Raw genomic sequence first — 19,689 nt, forward strand, 5'->3', positions numbered from 1 at the left:
AGCTGAATAGAGACTTGAAAGAGTATGCTGTGCCTTATCTGAAGACAGACGGAACCAGATAGAAGAGCAAGTACAAAGACTTTGGGGAAGGGACATGCTTGGCATATCCGAGGGACAGAGAAAAACAGAGTGGTGTCGATGCAAAAAGTTGCCAGGGAACACTTAGAAGATCAGGTCAGAGACAGGAGTGAATGGACAGGGCCCTGCAAGCCATCGTAAGGACTTTGGTTTTTCTCTGGGTAATATGTGCAGCCACTGAGTGTTTTGAGCAGAGAAGTGATAAGACCAGAATTATGTTTCAAAAGGATAATCTTGGCTGCTGAGTGAAAAATAGACTTTAACAGGGAAAAGCAAAAGAAAATGGTAGATATTGCCTACAATAATCCAGGTAAAGGACAGCAGTGACTTGCTTATGCCAGAGTGTAGCTTAGAATAGTCCTACATTTCATAAGTTACTAGGCCTCACATAGCATAGTTCCTAAATACAAACAATGGGTGACCACTAATATTGTAGGACCAAAGCATTTATATGTCCTATGGTTAAAGAAGACTGAAATTATTTTATCTCACCTTGGGCGCCCTGGTAATTTTTTTACTGAGATAAAGAACACAAGGAAACACAAGGATGATCTTGCCTGCTCCTATGAAGTGAGGTCAAAGACCATTCTTTAAACCACCAGGCACAACATGCTTATACGATACTTACGAACGAACGTGTTCCAGCTTCCCAAGCATGATACCAATAAATAAAAGCGAACAAGAGGATGATGTCTTCTCCTCAAGTTAACTCGAGTTTCCCATAAATAACAAAATTTAATCTTAGCCACTCCTCATTGAAAAAAATATATTAGAAACTGAAAGACTGTGACAGCTGAGCAAATAAATCTTTTTAGAGAACTATGCCTTGTCTGCTTGATTCATCAGCCAGAATCAAGACTGAATCTAAGACTGCTGAAATTACTATGAATGGCTTTGGAGAGAAAGATACTTCACAATGGGTCTTGTATAAAAAGCATTCTACACTGAGGGGGTCAGCAAATGATGGCACACAGGCCAAATCTAACCCAACCTGTTTTTATAGCACCCATGAGCTAACAATGTGTTCTACATTTTTAAATGGTTGAAAAAAGTTCAAGAGTATTTCATGATGTGTGAAAATTCTATTATAAATTCCAATTTCAACATCCATGATTAATTTTATTGGAACACCACCATGTTCATTCTTTTACAGATAGCTGCTTTCATATTACAACAGCAAAGCTGAGTAGTTGGAATAGAGGCTGCAGGCAGTGGTCTCACCCCTTAGCACTGCTACAAAATGCAGTGATGCAGTTATAACTCAACAGCATTTCAAGTACCATGCATTCCATCTTATCACATTTTATTATTATTCTTAAATTACTAGTACATATCCATTATGTCAAAACTTTCAATGTTACCCATTTAGGGTACAGTGTGGAATATTTCATTATTGAATTAGATGCCAAAGCACTGTTTATTATGAAATGACACCATAGCTGTGCCAAGAATATAACTTATATCAACATTACCAAACTAAGCTCTCATCACAATATTCCCAACCTACAGAAAACCAACTAGTGGAAAAATTAAAAAATTTAAAACAATATCCTATTACAACATAAAATCTTTACAAAAAGAAAAAATAAAAATGAGGCTACAACCAATGAATGGTTCATTTGTTAGCATAACAAGGAAAACTGATACTACTATGTTACTATACTATTATTAAATTACTGCATTTATAGTGAGCCAATTAAATCATGCTTAACTGCAGCAGCCCAAAAAAATGTGTCCAGAGAAAATGAACTTGCTTAAGACAATCAGCCTTTTGGCTTGAAGAGTTAAGAACAATGGGAATAACATCAGTAGTCATAAAAAATAAGGCGAGTAGAGTGGAAAGGTGCTGACCTAATAACTGTGGGAATGAGTGAAATAGGGAAGAATAAAAGCAAAAAGAACTGCACAGAAATACTGTAGTCTAGCTGTGAAAACTGTTCCCCCATGGGAGTCTAGGTTAACAATTCTGAAATCACTGTACGTGTATACTGGAATTATCAAATATATCGATAGCAGATGGTGACAGCCTAATTTCTCACGGTTAGGAGTGGGAGGTTATAGACAAGAAAGAGGAAAAGGTTAGAGTGATTAACATGGTACTAGATTAGAGCTGGAGATACTAGTATGAACTCATCTTAATATAGATACAAATGGGACACATACAGAAATATCAGAAATATTCAGATATTTCTATATGTATATAGAATGTGTTGGTACACACATTTCATATATATATATAAATATATATATATATCTCCTATAAGTACATGGACTATTTGTGTTAGTATACACGTATATATTTCCTTGCTGTCAGCTGAGAAGACCTAGAAGCAATGGGCAGATCTTGATTTCTAATACCATTCTCCAATTAAAAAAAAACGAGGGCTCCTTGGAGAAATGGCCGAGTCTAAGGCTGAGGCAAGGAATACATAGGATGAAGCTGGAGTATCTTGTAGGGCCAGAAAGGAAGTGCTTTAAAAAAAAAAAAAAAAAGCCACAATGAAGGGGCTATGTCAAAAAGACACTCCCATCTAACTGAAAGCACTCCCAATATTCAAAATTGGAAAAAATGAACAAAATAAAGTAGCATCAGAGTGTAACCAAGTATAAAATATCCATGAGTCCATATTAATAGAAATGCTGAACAAATAAATGGGTGAAGGGACCAAGCTCCCACACAGAATTCCAAATAATTCACGTATATAGGAGGAGAACACAACTCTGCTCTCCAAGTAATTTCTACCCAAGGAGGTAGAACATAACTCTCCTCTCCAAGTAATTTCTTTCCAAAGAGTACACTATGGAGGGAACAGGAGAGGGTAACCTGCATTGGAGAAACTCTGCCAGATGACCAAGGTTAATGTCAACAACGAGTCACGATGATAGCATGTATTCCTTGATATCATATGAGGAAAATGGCACCTTACCTCCGTGGTCTTTCTCCCCAAAACCTGTTAACACCGGTCTAATCATGAGAAAAATATCGGACAAATTCAACTGTCATTATCACCAAAAATAAGAAAAGTCTGAGAAACTGTCACAGCCAAGAGGAGCCTAGAGAGACAACTAAATGTATATCCTAAATGAAATCCTGGAACAAAAAAAGGACATTAGATTAAAACTAAAGAAATCTGAATAAAGTACATATGGATTTTAGTTAATATCAATATCGGTTCATTAGCTGTGACCAATGTACCATACTAATGTAAGATGTTAACAGGGGAAATGCACATGTAGTATATATTACTATTTTCTGATTTCCTGTAAATCTGAAACTGTTCAAAAATAAAGCATTTGTTTAAAAAGAAAAAAGGCAAATGATTTTGAGTGGTGTTCCTTGGCTCTTGATGATTTGACAGATAATACTGATACTGCTCAGTATTATACTGGAGTATATTGGAGAAGTCAATACCGGAGAAGTCAATACTGAGTCTGGAGTGACTCAAGAGTTAGCCTCCGTGAATAGTCTGTGTGGAACAACTACAGATGAGGCTTTAAAAGAACACTACTTCCACAAAACCTGAACTTGAATCTGATAACATGTCACAAATGATGAAGAAAGGGCTCAGTTGAATCAACTTTAAAAAGCTTGTGACAGTGTAAAATATTTAAAGCATTTGGTTATTCTATTATTTTCACCAGCAGGTACGCTTCAAAAAATTTGTTTTAAAAATTTAAGCCAGTATCAAGAACAACCTTCATTCACTCTCAATTCACTTTTGTAGACTTAACCATCATCAGTTCTGTGAATGTTTGTCAAAAATAGAAAGTTAATCCTGACCTGCCCTACCAAACAGTAGTTTGATGGCTTAGCAGTGGTAAAATTTTAATGGCAATTTTTTTTTAAGCTCAGGACTGAATCTGAAATTTTTCTGAACAAGAAGAAAAACCCTTAAACATTATCACTGAATACCGAATGGCTCTGGAAATTAGCTTTTGCTACAGATCCGATGAAGTTTCTTAATGAATTCAGTAGAAAATCACAAGGCAAAGTACCACTTCTTTGGGAAATAGATACTGCAGAAAATTAATTTAAACAACACTGTGTGAATCACAAGTAATGTCAAGTTACTTCATTCACTCCTATGCTGTCAAATGTTAAGACAGCCAATGAGATCTCCATTCCAACACAAATTTGAAACAGACATATTTTCTTAGCTCCAACTACAGTTCCAGTGTACTTCCAACCTCAATGCAAATGCAAAGAAAATCTCCATATGTAACTGAGGAGCTTCCGTCTAATCTTCAATTGGAACTGACTATTCTACAGTGTAATGGCATGCTAAAAAGCAAATATCAAGAATCTAACAGGATTCTATAAATGTCTTCCTCGTGATGAATATGCCCAATTAAAATCAAATGCTCAAAAAAAAGTCACATGCTCATGGATTAATATTAGTATTTGGCTGTACTTCTGTGTGAAAAGACATTTTCAAAGACAACATATGTAAAATGCCACTAATTTTCAACATTCACAGATGAATATTTGTCATCAATTTTGATAGGTGAAGCTAACTTTGAACCCAAGTAAAATGATATCCCCCAAAAGAATTCCATTCTAACAGAACTGTATTACAAAAATTGTATTCAATTACTATATTTTGAATTCTGCCAATAAAAAAAGTTTCCTTTTGTACTTAAGTATCTACATGATATCTTCAATTTTGTCTCTTGGTCCCAAAGCCTAAAGTATTATCTGGACCATCACAGAAAAAGTTTGCCAACTCAGGTTCTACATCATTTGCCTACCAAAGTGCAAATGGCCAAACAAGGATAAACCCTTAAAAAAGTACTTATCAAAACTATAAGAGTTTCAAATGGCAGAAACTATCATCTTTCAATACTTATGCTCAGGAAGATACAGTAAGGCAAATAAAATTAGTATAATCAATCATCCCAAAGCAATTTCCAATGCACCGGCTCAATAAATGAGTGTATGCTCAGAAGCCAGACTGCCTAGGTTTGATCCCCAGCTCCACCTACTAGTAGTTGTGAAACCTGTGATAAAGTACTGAATTAAATCTCTTTGTTTCATCTGTAAAAACTGTTTCCTACTACATAGGGCTGTTATGACAAATGAATAAAGTAATATCTGTGTAATAAAGTAATCTTGCAACAGTGCTTTGCACAAAGTACTTAATAAATATTATTAGATTTTTTTTTAATGCCTACAGCACTTGGTATTCCTAGGTGGTCTCCCATCCAAGTACTACTAACCAGGCCTGACTCTGCTTAGCTTCCGAGAGAAGACGAGATCTGGCACATTCAGAGTGGCATGGCCGTACACTATTATCTGATTATTAATCAGGCCAATGTCAAAATGACAGTTAAAAGACAAAAAGACTTCAACCAGCTAGTATGGGTAGCCACATGGTCATTAAACAATTACCTTCTTTCTCTTGAGAATTCAGAATTTGGCTTTACAGCAGACTAAGAATATAACACACTTATTATATTTTCAAACCCTCTTAAAGAAGCAGTACATTCTGACAACAAACCCAAGCCTATACTTGACTCCAGGCTGAAGGAGTCCGCTCTGAATGACACCATTATTCTGTCTCAGGTTCTCAGTTTACGACAGACAGGGATCAACATGCCATCTGTGCACCTCACAATTCCTACTTACACCAATGGTTTTTAAAATCATGCTCTCACACTATGCAGAGGTGTCCAGGTAGCAAAATAACATCTCATCGGAGTCCTTGGACCCAATGACCACCAGATAAGACTGTCTTATCTGAAACTGTAACAGCTATTTTCCCAGAATTTATCATCTTTTCATCACATTACAAAACTTTACAAATTACCACCATTTTCCTACAATTAACCCTCTATTTCCTTGAATAGTACTAGTGCCATGTTACTAGACTAATGGCTCCTTGATATCAAGCAGGTACCAGATCAAATTCCTTTTTGCATCCCCAGTGTCTAGTTACATGTTCTTTGAATAACAAATGAATATTAGCTATACGACTTTTTCTTTTTACAATAGTAAAATATACATAACACAAAATTCACCATTTCAACCATTTTTAAGTGTTTTAATGCAGTTCAGTACATTAAGTACATTCACACTGTTATGTAACCATCACCACCATCCATCTCCAGAACTTTTTCATATTCCCAAACTGAAACTTGGTACAAATTAAACAATAACCTCCCCACAACCACCATTTTACTTTGTCTCTATGAATGTGACTGCTCTAGGTACCTCATATAAGTGAAATCATACAACATTTGTCCTTTAATGTCTAGCTTATATCACCCAGCATAATGTCCAGGTTCATCTATGTTGTCGCACATGTACAAAATTTTTAAAAAGAAAAAAATGTACAGAATTGTGGAACTTGAGATATTAACATAAAGTGTTTTATTTGCTTGAGCAAACAAAAATGTTTAATTCTTTTTACCTAATGTCTTTTTAGTAATACATGCGCAGTAAAAATTTCAAATTGTAGAAAAGTATATAATGAAAAATGGTCTCCTTCCTAATTTCTGCCCTCCTTATCCCCTATTTCAAATTCCAGGTCCCTTCCCTGGTTTAACGTTTCATTTTGGAACACAATCACCAACCAGGTGTTGCCTCGCTTTGAAGATGTCCTATTAAAAAAATATTCTATTTGACTTATCAGGGCTGGTTAGTCCTCTCTTCTAAAAATACCAACATAAAGATCCAAACCAACGTACATAAATTTTTTTTTACGCCTACCGCACCTGGTCTTCCTAGGTGGTCTCCCATCCAAGTACTAACCAGCCCCGACCCTGCTTAGCCTCTGAGATCAGACGGGATCAGGCTTGTTCAGGGGGACATGGCCATAGACTGCACATAAAATTTTTAAAAACATTTTACAAATATTCCATTAAATTAACATTCATTAAGTGCACCCTATGAATAATGTCTTTGTTAGGCAGCATGTTGAGGCAAGAAAGATTACAGGCTCTGGAGTCACATAAAAACTGATTCTGACTCTTTTAAGCTTCAGTTTCCTGATCTATGAAGTACAAGTAACACTACCTTATAAGCTGTTGTAATGATTAAATGAGAAAAACATCTAAATTATAGTACGGTTTCCAGTAATACAGCAAACACTCAAATAACAGTAATAATTAACTGTTCACTTCCTTCACTGGGCACTCCAGAAAGCACAAAGATGAATCACAAAATCTGTACCCTTCCAAGTGCTTATATGCAACAGAGGAGGTTATCTCAGTACTATCATTATTCTGCTGAGAACCTGGTTAAAGTTAATGCAACTTCCAGACTGCACTTATAATCCTTATGATTCTATTTCTAAATCTCACTGAAATAGTTATTTGTAAAAAAAAAAAAAAAACTTGTGACTTGGAATGCTAGAATAAAGAGAAAGTTTATCATCAGACTATTAATAGTATACAGCCTTAAGGCTTTAATTAAAATATGGAGAGGGTCAAGACAGTGGAATAGGTAGGTAAATGCTGTGCTCACCTCCTCTCACAATCACATCAAAATTACAACTAAACTGCAGAATAGCCATCATCCAGAATCACCTGAAATCTAGGTAAACAGAAGTCCTACAACTGAGGACACACAGAAGAGGCCACATCGAGAATGAAAACAATTCTGGAGAGTCTGAGATTAAGAGACCATGATCCGATCCAATCCAATCTACATGCAAAAACACTGAACCAGAAGAAGAGCATAGTTTTGTACAAATATGACTAGAATTAGAATCGCAGAACATTAAAAATTGAAAGCACTCCTAGAGGTCATATCTAGTACAACCCTAGTTTTACAAAAGGGAAACAGCCCAGAAAAAGGAAGAGATTGGTCCAAGAAGACAAGCTAAAACTAGAGCCTAAAGGCCTTTGACTGTCGGTGTGCCAGTTCTTTTACATCACCATATCACCTTTTGCCTGTTAAAGAACTTTGAGCCACAAACTTCACTCAGTCGACTCTGATTTTTCACTTTTTCTTCCCAATTACTCAAAAGAGAAAAAAAAATTTATGTGCCTTATGAAATAAGTCTTAGAAACATTCCTAAATAATCTCATTTGGCTAAAATGTACTCTATTGGAAGCTACAGGGAATACACTAAATAAGAATTAATCAAATTCACTAAAGGCCTATTTGAAAGTAAATTTCAGCCAACGAAAAACAATTTTAGAGCTGATGGTACATTCAGAGTCTATCTTCCACAACTGCTTAGTTTTACTTAAAAAAAAAAAAAACTAAAAACTAAATAGTAGTAATCTAATTAACAACCCACTTAACCCAAGTCATCAGACCAAGATAACCAACTTCTAGAGTCACATTTGCTTTCATCTGTAAATGAGCAACAGGAAAGAGACCAAATCTGATGCCAAAATAATCTGTCACATATATGATATCATGCTGGAGAATCCATGAAAGTATTACATGCGCCTTTGAAAATTTTTTCTTTCTTTTCAAATTACAAATCGAAAGTAGCTACTAAATTTGACACAAAGGTCAAAACTACCTCTCAGAGTACTACCTTAAAATTAAACTTATTTTCAACCAAACTTACTATTACAAATAATCTTAGCAGTTTTGGAAATCTACCTAAAATGCCTGTATTTTCTGGTTCTGCTAATTCTATAAAATTAATTTGCAACTGATGTTCACCCAACAGCAATTTACAAACACCATTAGGGAAACCTCCTTTTCCTACCAAATATCAAATCCCAAAGCCACCTAGCCACTCCTAGGCAGAGGGTTCCTCACAAAATGCTTATTTCCAGAGCATTTATAAGCACTGTCACAGCTCCCCAGAATCAACCGCATATTCATAAGTTTAACCAGGAAAATGGACTGCTCTAAAAACTTGTTTAACCACAAATCCTATTTACTGAGAGAACTGTCATGTGTCAAAGTAACCCTTGTAAATGGAGCTTTCCTTCTAAAAGATCTAATTCAGCTGTTTGACTCATTCTCCTATTTAGCAATCCTGCTTTCTATTTCCAGTAAATTTGGTTTTAGATTACTATTTTTCCAATTTCTCATGCATTAAAGTTCAGAGACTTAAGCCTAGCAAAAAGGTGTAAAAGCCACTATACGAAGGTATAAATGTAGAAAGGCCACAATATAAAGCCCCAAAACAAGTCAGGACTTGAGAGTCAGAATATTAATGAATACTAAAACCAATCATATGAAGAAAGTAAAACTAGAACCCCTATATCTCACATCTCAGACAAAAATAAACTCAAAGTGGACTAAAAAACCAAAAGCAAATAAATAAATATTAAATGTATAAAGCTTTAAAACTTTTAGAAGATACAGGAGAATATATGGATGAATTCAGGATAGAGAATTTCAAATAAGATATTACAAGTATAAATCATAAAAGTAAAGCTTGACAAATATCTGTATGCGTTGGAAAATCAAAATGAACCCACCTACTAGGAAAATATTTGCAATACATATACCCAAAAGGTTAAAATTCAGACTCTAGACTATATAGAGAACTTCTACAAATCAATTAAAAGGCAAAAAAATCAGTCTACGGCCACACCACCCTGAACAAGCCCAATCTCGTCTTATCTCGGAAGCTATGCAAGGTCGTGCCTGGTTAGCACCTGGAGACAACCTAGGAAGACCAGGTGCTGTAGGCATAAAATGAATGAATGAATGAATGAATAAGGGATTGTAAGCGGACAAGGTCTTTGCAATCTGTGAGGTCAACTAAAAAAAATAAAAAGGCAAAAAGTTCGATTTAGGTAAAAGATTAATTTACTAAATAAATATTTACTGAACACCTAGGCACTGTCCTAGGCACTAGAGATAAAACACTGACAAAATAAAATCTCTGACCTCATGAAGGGGTAAGGCATACAAACAACTATACACTGTATTTCAAATAATGATAAATGCTAAAAATAAAGTGGGGTAAAGGGATAACAGGTAATTCAAAAACGGGGCTACCTATATAGCTATACATAAGGATGTTCCTCTTCACTAGCAATCACAGAAATACAATTTAAAACTACAATGAAATATTACATACGCATAATAGCAAAATTTTTTAAGTCTGATACTGTCAAGTGTCGTTAAGATGTGTAGCAACAGAAATGCTTATACTGAGTGTAAATTAACATAATCCCTCTGGTGAATAATGTGACGTCTAATGAAGTCAAAGATGCACACATCCTATAACCCAGCAATTCCACTTTTAGATATAAACTCATGAGAAACTCTCCCAAGTTGGTAGAAAATATATAAGAATATTCTTAGCAGCACTCTGAGTACGACTAGGAAAATGAGTAGAAAGTAGCACATTCAACGAATACTATACAATAGTAAAAATGAAGAACAAGATACCATGAATGAATCCCACAAACGCAGCAAAATCAGAAGAGTGGTTAAGGAGCAAAGGGGGGACGATAATCCTAAATTTAACTATGATGGTAGAGCCTTATCTCTTAAACTTATTAAATTTATCTCTTAAATACATGGGCACTAACTGTATTATTCTTTGCACTTTTTTTTTTAGAATCAAAAGGAAAGTTTACTAGAAAATGGATAACACTCCACAGAGTGTGGTCTCCTTTCAGAGGCAGAGCATAAGAGGAACTCAGAGACGAGGACAGTGAGAGACAGAGTAGAGTCTTAAAGAAAATGTGAGAGAGACCTCTCTGTATTTTTTTGCACGTCTTCATATTACATACTTTTTTTAGAAACATGAAAATATTTACACAATGCTGAACACTGTGGTTGTGCTACCTTTGGACTTCCTTTCTCAATCCCTTCTCTAGAGAAAAAAAGATTAATAAAATGTCCTATGACAGACAAAAAAAAAATACAAGCATTCCCATGTACCTCACAAGCTTCTTGGCCACACACATTTACACTTTTGCAAAAAAAGTTCTAAAGATTGAAACAGGACTCATAAAGCAATACTTTTAAAGTTAAATCAAAGAAATCATTCCACAGTGAAGGATAAGCATATGAAGGTATATGTTGAATACAGGCAGAGTGGTTAAGAACGAGAGCCTTGCAAAACACATGACAGACCTGGATTAGTGTATATATCCTGACTCCACTTCTCTGCAGGCTTGAGCACGGTGTATAATCTAAGTTTCCTCATCTCTAAAAAGTACACTAATCTTATAAATTTGTCATAACAAATGAATTAATGAACATACATAAAATACATAATATACTGTATTTTAAAATAGCAATTTGAAAAATTAAAGTAAGTTGGAAGGGAGGGGATAACAATGGATAGACTCAACAATGAAAATTTTATTTTTCCAAATTGTTTCAGTAGTAAATCAAGGTTTTATATTTCATAAAGACTTTTTCCCCCAGCAAAATTCTTACATAATCACCAAACAATAAATCATATCCTTAAAGACATTTCCGTTTCCAGAATCACCTTCAAAAAACTAAGCTGATAACAAAAATACCTGTACAATGGAAAGCAGAGATAAATCCCCAGAATCTTGTCTAACTCCATGAGGTCCAATTCAGGTGCCAATTACTCAGAGAGAAAAAAAATACACTACATGCTTGAAAAATTAAACTTGAAACAAGAAATGTAGTTAATAAAAAGTTTTAAAATATTTTCAACAGAAAACTAGATTATTCAAGTTACTATACAAAAAGCTCAGTTTTAAACACACAATGCTTTATGATTGATGCAAGTCTTAAAATTTAGATTTGAACAATGGTTTCTTACACAGTAAAAGGAGTAAAGGGAAGAGGACGAACAATCCAGAAGATAAAGTCTGTACGTATCCCTTACAAGTCTTTTGCAGCAATATTTCATACTCAACAAGGAAACCAAAGATTCTGTCCTCCTCAGAAAGCACCTCTTGTTGGCAGCTCTGAGGCTAGTTACCAGAACAACAACAGGTGAGAAAAGCAAGGTCAAAATTCCAGCTGGAATAACATAATGCACATGAAGTTACAGCTCATGTATACAGTTGACTAGCATATAAAATCTTAGTTTCCTAATAACCACAGTAATAATTTAGTTGACAACTCTGAAATTAATTTATCTTTCACTTATCTTTCACTTACATTCATGGCTCATGGATGCAAATACCTGAACAAGTTTACGATCAGGGTAGGTATCAAGTTTTATCAGAAAGCTTGCACTTTGGGTTAACCATGTTAAAATTTTTTTCATTAAGCTTCCTTCTCTCAAAGAGATGTCCCAAAAATAATGATCATAACTGATATGACAAAGCATTTGCAACAGTTAAAGACATTCTTCTGTATAACTCATTCAATAAATTTCAAATCCACTGCTTCTAAACCAAGAGTCCAACAATGATTTGTTGAGAGACTAATCACTGCAATGGCTAAACTCAAGTGGAGTTTAAAATAATTACATTTCAGTCTACAGCCATGCCATCCTGAACAAGCCCAATCTCGTGAGCTAAGCAGGGTCAGGCCTGGTTAGTACTTGGATGGGAGACCACCTAGGAAGACCAGGTGTTGTAAGCTTAAAAAATAAAAAATAAGGGATTGCAAACTGACAAGGTCTTTGCAATCTGTGAAGTCAACCAAGGGTTACCTCGCCTAAGTAAATAAATAAAAATAAAATAATTACATTTGAGAATTTCTACTGTGCTCAACCAGCACTGTTTACTCAACTGTTACAATAGCACTAGAGGTCCTCAGTTCCATTTGTGCCTAAACTCGCGTGACACAAGATTTTCATTACTTTCACACATCCAAACCATTTAATAATAAATGACAGTAGGTGACTATTCTAAGTATCATAAGATACTGAATTGATAATTTTTCATGTATTATTTATATTACTGTCAAATATATACGCTGTAATTCTCTCAAAGGAAGGAAGAAAGGTGTATTTTCATTTTAAAGATAAAGATACAAAAAGCTAGACAAATATTATCAATTCTGAAATATGTTCTGTCATTCTACTTGCATCAAGGTGAATCAAAAAGCCTTTGTCAGCTGGTGGATTCACGTCTATTATTCCTGAATAGGAGTTAAATAATTTAACTTTGGATCTTATAAGCATGACACTAACACATAGATGTTTTATTATCTGAGGACTCTGTCCTAATTTATTGGTCAATCTACTCCCTGGATCCTTATTCTGAGCAGTATAGCACAGTGGCTGAATGGAGGTTCAGAGTCAGACCTAGGCTCAAATCCTATCTCCCTAAATTAACCTTTTCTGCCTCAGCTTCATCATTTGTAAAACAAATAGCTCTTCACTTATCTTTTAAAGTACAGGACTAAATGAGATAATGCATGTAAAGTCCTTACATAAGCATTTACTCTGAAAAAAAAAAAAAACTCAATCTATGAAAGTGCTTCTTTAATATTTAGGTTGACCTTATATCCAGGTTTGCTCAATATAGTCAGTTTACACCTGTTGTTCCAGCATATTAATAGCATCCCCCTCTCAATAGTGTCCTGTTTCAAAAAGATATAATTATATGGTTACAATATAAATTTGACAAAAATAAATACAACTAAAAACAATCATTAAATGTGAGGAAGAGAGCTATTCCCAGACCCAAGCACTTGTAAATTACAGAAATAATGGTCACATTTCAGTTGTGTAAATTTTACCTCCCTCTCCCCCACCACAAAAAAAAAGGGAATCTTAAGCAAATACTATATTCTAGCTATTTATTGGCATGTTAAAGTGTTCAGGTGTGAAAGGTACTTATATCTACAACTTAACTTTAAAATGCTTCAAAAAAAGATGGGAAATGGGCAAAAGACTTCAATAAACATCTCTCCAATTGCCATAAGCACATGAAAAGATGCTCTAAACACTCACAGGGAAATACAAATCTAAACTATGATACCACTTCTTATCCATTAAGATGGCTACCAAAAGTGTTGGCAAGGATGTAGAATAAAAGTACAGTATAGTGGTTCCTCAAAAAATTAAACAGAGAATTACCATATGATCCAGTAATTCCACTTCTGCATACATGCAAAAGAACTGAAAGCAGGGTCTTGAAGAGATATTTGTACAGATACATTCGTAGCGGCATTATTCACGATAGCTAAATGTGCAAGCAACCAAAGCATCTATTGATGGTTCGATAAGCAAAATGTGGATCATTCAATGGAGTATTACCCAGCCTTAAAAAAGGAAGGAAATTCTGATATGCTACAAGGTGGATGAACCTTGAGGACACCATGCCAAATGAAATAAGGTAGTCACAAAAAGACAAATACTGGATGATTCCACTGAGCAGTCATAATCTTAGATACAGTCTATAGCCATGCCACCCTGAACATGCTGGATCTCATCTGATCTCAGAAGCTAAGCAGGGTCGGGCCTGGTTAGTACTTGAATGGGAGAACATCTAGAATGCCAGGTGCTGTAGGCATAAAAAAATAAAAATAAAAAAATATATAAAACCTTATCAAAAAAAAAAAAAAAAAATCTTAGAGACAGTAAGTAGAATTGTGGTTGTCAGAGGCTACTGGAAAGAGAGAATGGGGAGTTACTGTTTAATGGGTATAGAGTTTCAGTTTAGCAAAATGAAAGAATTCTGGAGATGAGTAGTGGTGATGGTTGCACAACAAAATGAATGTATTTGAAGTGAACTGTACATTTAAAAATTATTTACATGGCAAAATTTATATTTTGCCACAATAAAAATTTGAAAAAATAAGATGGAGTCATAAGTGTTAAGATATGTGATAAAGCACATATAACAAAACACTAACAAATATATAAACTAGGTGATGGGCATATGGGTACTGACTACAATTCCTTCAACTTCTCTGTATGCCTGACATCTTTCGTTACAAAATGTTAGAGGAAAAAATTAATCAAATTGTCATTCCTGCTAAACTACTTGATGCAGCGTAATTCACCTACCCAGTATGAAGGAAACATGAGCCTTACCAGGATGCCAGAAATTTAAAAGCCACCTTATCAGACTAAATCTTCTAAAAGTATTGCTGAATAAATCTTCTAAAAGTTCGTTTTAGCTCCATTCAGTGAAATCATCACAACTGTAAAAACACTAACTCGGTAGAAATAGATTTGTCTACCATAGCCCTTAAATGAATTAAGCTTCAACTCAAATATTCAATATCCTGAAGACAACAATGAAGCCCTGATTTTAGTTCACTTCTAAAAAATAACTAATCTAGGTAGAAATTAAATCTAAAAGTTTATCAGTAAAGATTCTGTATACCACATTATTTTCAGTCTAATAAATGCGTAGCATTTAGGCATTTAATAAGTATTTAATGCCTAATTTCCAAAGAGGGAAAAAATACAGTTCTTGCATCAATCCAAATTCCAGGTCCTGCTCATCCTGTCCTAGATGTTGTTAAAGTGAAGAACAGAAGCTCTATAACAGGTTAAAAAAATCCTAATCCAGAGTGTTGGTCAGAGATAACAGCATTCTCTCTGCATTCTTAACAAACCCATTGTGGGCTAAATAGTAGGAAAATAGTGATACATAAATGACAGCCAAAGGAAAGTCCAAAACTCCTCTGTGAAATCTAAGGGGAGAAATCTGCAACTAGTATGAGGCCCCACCTATGATAGGTAGAAGAGATGGTAACAAAAATGTGAAAAGGCAATTTACAGCAGTGCTGCCAACAGAACTTTCTGAGATTAATGGAAACGCTCTATAATCTACACTGTTCAGTATGGCAGTTCCTACTGACCACCTAAAATATGGCTAGTATAAAAATTATATTTAACTAACTTAAATTTAACTTGCCACATGTGGCTAGTGGCTACTGAAATGGACTGCAGATCTAGACTGCAGACTACATACTCAAGGTTACATTTCTCTCCCCAAAAAGCTAAATAAAGCTCTGTATATATTTAATAAACACTAAGTAGGAAATGGAGAGTCACAAAGGTTTTTGAACCAAACAAAATCTTGGCTCCTGGGCATTTTTTTATTCGTTGTATGATGTCAACAAATATGGTTCTCCAATCTATATCTCTTTTCTTCCTAGCATTGTACTGTGTAAAATGTACTAGAACATAAGCGGGCCCTTAGGGTTGTACATTTAGGTTGCTTTCAATTTTTCACTTAACATAAACAGTGATGATTCTCTATAAGGACCTGTCCAATTATTTCTTTATGTTCCTAAAACTGTATATAACAGATATATACTGTATGTAACAGATATATATTGTTGTTCTCCAGAAAGTCTACAGCAATTTATAGTGCTAGCAGCAGAATTTGAGGCTATCCATTTCCCCACAACCTCACCAACAATAACCGTTATATTGTTTTTTATCATGATGGAGATCCAAGAGAGAAAATGGTATCTCATTGTTGATTTAATCGCTCTGGCTCTCATGTGGTATTTTGCCAAGATAATCTAATTTTCAAAATTAACCATCACAATAACCCTACTGGAAGTAAACAGAGATTTCTACTGCCATTTGAAATTGAACGGATATGCTAAAGAATTAAGCAACTTGCCCCAAAGTCCCAGTTTAAAAAAAAGCTTCTGAGAGAAAGCAAAGACTTCCATTTCTCATCACATTCATCTGGGAAAACCAGGCCTCTAGGTACCACAGATCATACACCTCCACAAGCATGTCCTATTAAATGAACACTTGGGTTGAAAATATTTTGCTAAAAATGAAAAAATACTCCCTATTAATCTATTTTCATCATGTATGCATCCTCCAACACTAAGCAGCCTCCACAGCAAAAAAGGGAGACAAGAAGCCAATAATCAATTAAATATACTCTCTTCCTCATTCGTTATTGTCATTCAATATGGCGCTATATTCAAGGCCACTTTAACTGCCCCACGGTGGTTGAATGGTGAAACAATTCTTACTTGCTGAAGGTAACATGTCCAGCAAAAACATATTTAAATTATACTTGAAATTAATTAAAATTAATTTAAAAATATATTTAAATGACTAATAAGCCTGAATAGAAATAAAGGAAAAGAATAGACAAGCTAAAGTTCTATGCTATGAACAAAGACAAAGCATTAATCCAATAATCAACATTTCACCTTCTAAATATTCCAGGAAAACAAGAGAACTAGCACAAACAACACACTTCTGAAGGAAGGTTTTAAGTATTAAGCTTTCATAATAAACTAGAGAGGTTTATCTTTATTTCCCCCATGGTTCCTGTCTACCTTTACTATTCGAAAATACCTAGCACCAAAAGAAAAAGAAAATCACATATACACAATAGAAATCTCTTCTATATACCCAATCCAAACTATTAACAGTGGCCTAAAGAGATGGCATTATAAGAAACTTTTACTTTCTACCTAATGTATTTCTGCAATGTCTGAATTTTTTCAACAAGCACTTATCTGTGAGTAAGGGAGAACAAAACTAACAACTGCCTGCCCCCACCAACGGTTTTACAGGCTATGCCTTGCTTAACTAAACCCTGGTGTAGGAGTTGGAAGGTCATAGGGAACTCAGATTTATCTTTTTAAAAATGAAATCCCAAAATATAAAATAGCAATGCACAACTGCTCTTACTGAAATGGGGGTGGGGGGTGCTCAGAGCTCTGCCAGCTCAGTCTCTTTCCTAAACAGCTCCTAAGGTACCTCTTCAATCCAAACAGAATTATTTTAAAATCTCCTATTCAATCTATACTTGGCTAAAGTTACTAAACAATCATCATCACAACCTATTTATATTGAGTTACCTCGGTTTTACAGAACAGGCTTTAGAGGATTGGTTTTGAACACAAATTGTTATAAAATCAACTTTATAACTCAATAGGTAAGACATATTTTAAGAATATAGTTTGGTGAGTTTTGACAAAATAAAATGTATAAATAGCCCCCATCTAAAATAGAGACTATTTCCATCAGTCCAGAAAGTACCACCTCTAGCCCCTTTGCAATTTCCCCACCCACCACCATACAAATTACTTTCAAGCTAAAAAAAAAAAAAATCTTAATAAACTAGGACTTGATAGTGGAAGCCCTTCAAAACAGCCACCCAGACAGCCATCTATTTATTCCCATATTAATTCATCCTTTCTTTCAATATTTACTAAGCCTCTTCTTTGTGACAGAGTTGTCTCAGATGTGAGAATTCAGCAATGAATCAAACAAATCTCTCTGCTTTACTCTCTAAAGAGATAGAGACGCAATAGATTAGAAATAAATAACAATATCCCACGGTAACAATGCACAGTTGGGGGGGAATTATCAGTTGAAGGGAGTACTATTACAGATAGGTTACATGCATATAAAGGGACATCAAAATGGCCAAAACTGAAAGTGTGATACAGTAACTCCTTGACAGCTAAGCAGTAAAAACTTCAGAGTACAGAAAACAAGGCTTTGTAAAGAATCACTATTATATCTGAAACAAGAATGTCTTACGTTAAAAAAATTACCCAATTCTCTTTCTTTTGGGCCTTCTGACTCTGGCATCTGACCAACTACTTCAATCTCCATTTTTTTAAATCTGATTTCTCCTTCATTTTTAATGATTTTTTCTTCCCTGATAGCCCATAGTCTGGTAGCCAAACATATTAGTCAAGAAACTAAGACACATAATTTGGATACACTAGGACCATCTTCTGAGGAAGTCCTGATGTAAAGGAGAGCCCTGAAGTGAAGAAATCTCCTGGGTAACTTTAAAAAGCAGTCTCACCTCTATGATTTCCTCTACCAATCCTTTATTTATTCTGCCCTTATTTATTAAAAGAGAGAAAAAGAAAACTGAGGTATTAAACCCTCAAAAAAAAAAAAAACCATGAAGAATTACTGAAAGCAAAGCAGTGGACTTCACAGAGGCTTTTTATTTTAAAAGAAAACAACTGGTTCTTATGCCTCAGGACAGGAACCAAAAGTCTTCTAATTAGACACACAGCAACTTCTCTTTGCTTGGCCTTCTATCTTCTGAAACGAGCCAAGTTATGCAGTTACGACATTCCAGAAGCTAAAAAGCAAATCAGGCAGAACAAAAATGAGGACACTGCACATATGCCAGCTAAAAGGCATGGGCAGGGGTCAGATCAATGCTTTCTAAAGTCCTTGGGTTTCTTTAGTTTGGAAACAAAATAATTCAATGTGCTGGGTGCCTCCCCCCCCAAATATGCCACTTCAGCTCCCTCTACTAACCTTACTAAAATTTCCTTCTTTTTAGAAAGAGGAACCAAGACAGAAAAAAAAAAAATTTTTAATCATGATGTAACATTAAGACAGCAGAATGACTTTAAGTGGGGGATTTAGAGACTTATATACCTAGAACAAGGATAGCAAATTAAAATGCCCACAGACAAGTAATAAAGTAATATAAAAGTGTAAGATAAGTGTCAACTAACACTGCTCCACGTCAGGGATACATGTCAGGCTGTGGTGAGGTCTGTGACAAACTGGAGAGGACGTGCCCCAACTACAAAAAATAGCTGCTGCAAAGCCAAAACACAGGTCCATGGCTGCCAGATCTGATTTTTCAAAAGCAGCCTGAATCCAGATTTTTATGTGAAATCTCCCTAATTTTTTAATGTTGACAACGAATTCAAATTTACAACACTCTATGAGCCAAACAAAACACATCTGCAAGCTTTCAGTCCATGAGCCTTCAGTTTTCAGCCTCTGTCATAAAAAGAAAAATACCTGGTTCTTTGAGTGGGAGAGCTCTGAGACAGAAAGCACACCCTATGCTTCCAATAACACACTATCATCT

The 19,689-nt window shown here is 35.0% G+C and overlaps 1 protein-coding gene and 2 pseudogenes across 1 annotated transcript in view; 1 reads left to right on the forward strand and 2 right to left on the reverse strand.

Annotated features, from left to right (window-relative positions):
• Nucleotides 1-19,689, reverse strand: part of THRAP3 (thyroid hormone receptor associated protein 3) — a 63,259-nt gene that overhangs the window by 40,176 nt on the left and 3,394 nt on the right. The gene's annotated exons all lie outside the window — the stretch shown is intronic.
• Nucleotides 6,781-6,899, reverse strand: LOC120593323 (uncharacterized; annotated as a pseudogene).
• LOC120593328 (uncharacterized) lies at nucleotides 14,289-14,406 on the forward strand (annotated as a pseudogene).

This window comes from Pteropus medius, unplaced genomic scaffold, assembly GCF_902729225.1.
Source record: "Pteropus medius unplaced genomic scaffold, Ma_sr-lr_union100, whole genome shotgun sequence".
NCBI classification, from domain to species: domain Eukaryota; kingdom Metazoa; phylum Chordata; class Mammalia; order Chiroptera; family Pteropodidae; genus Pteropus; species Pteropus medius.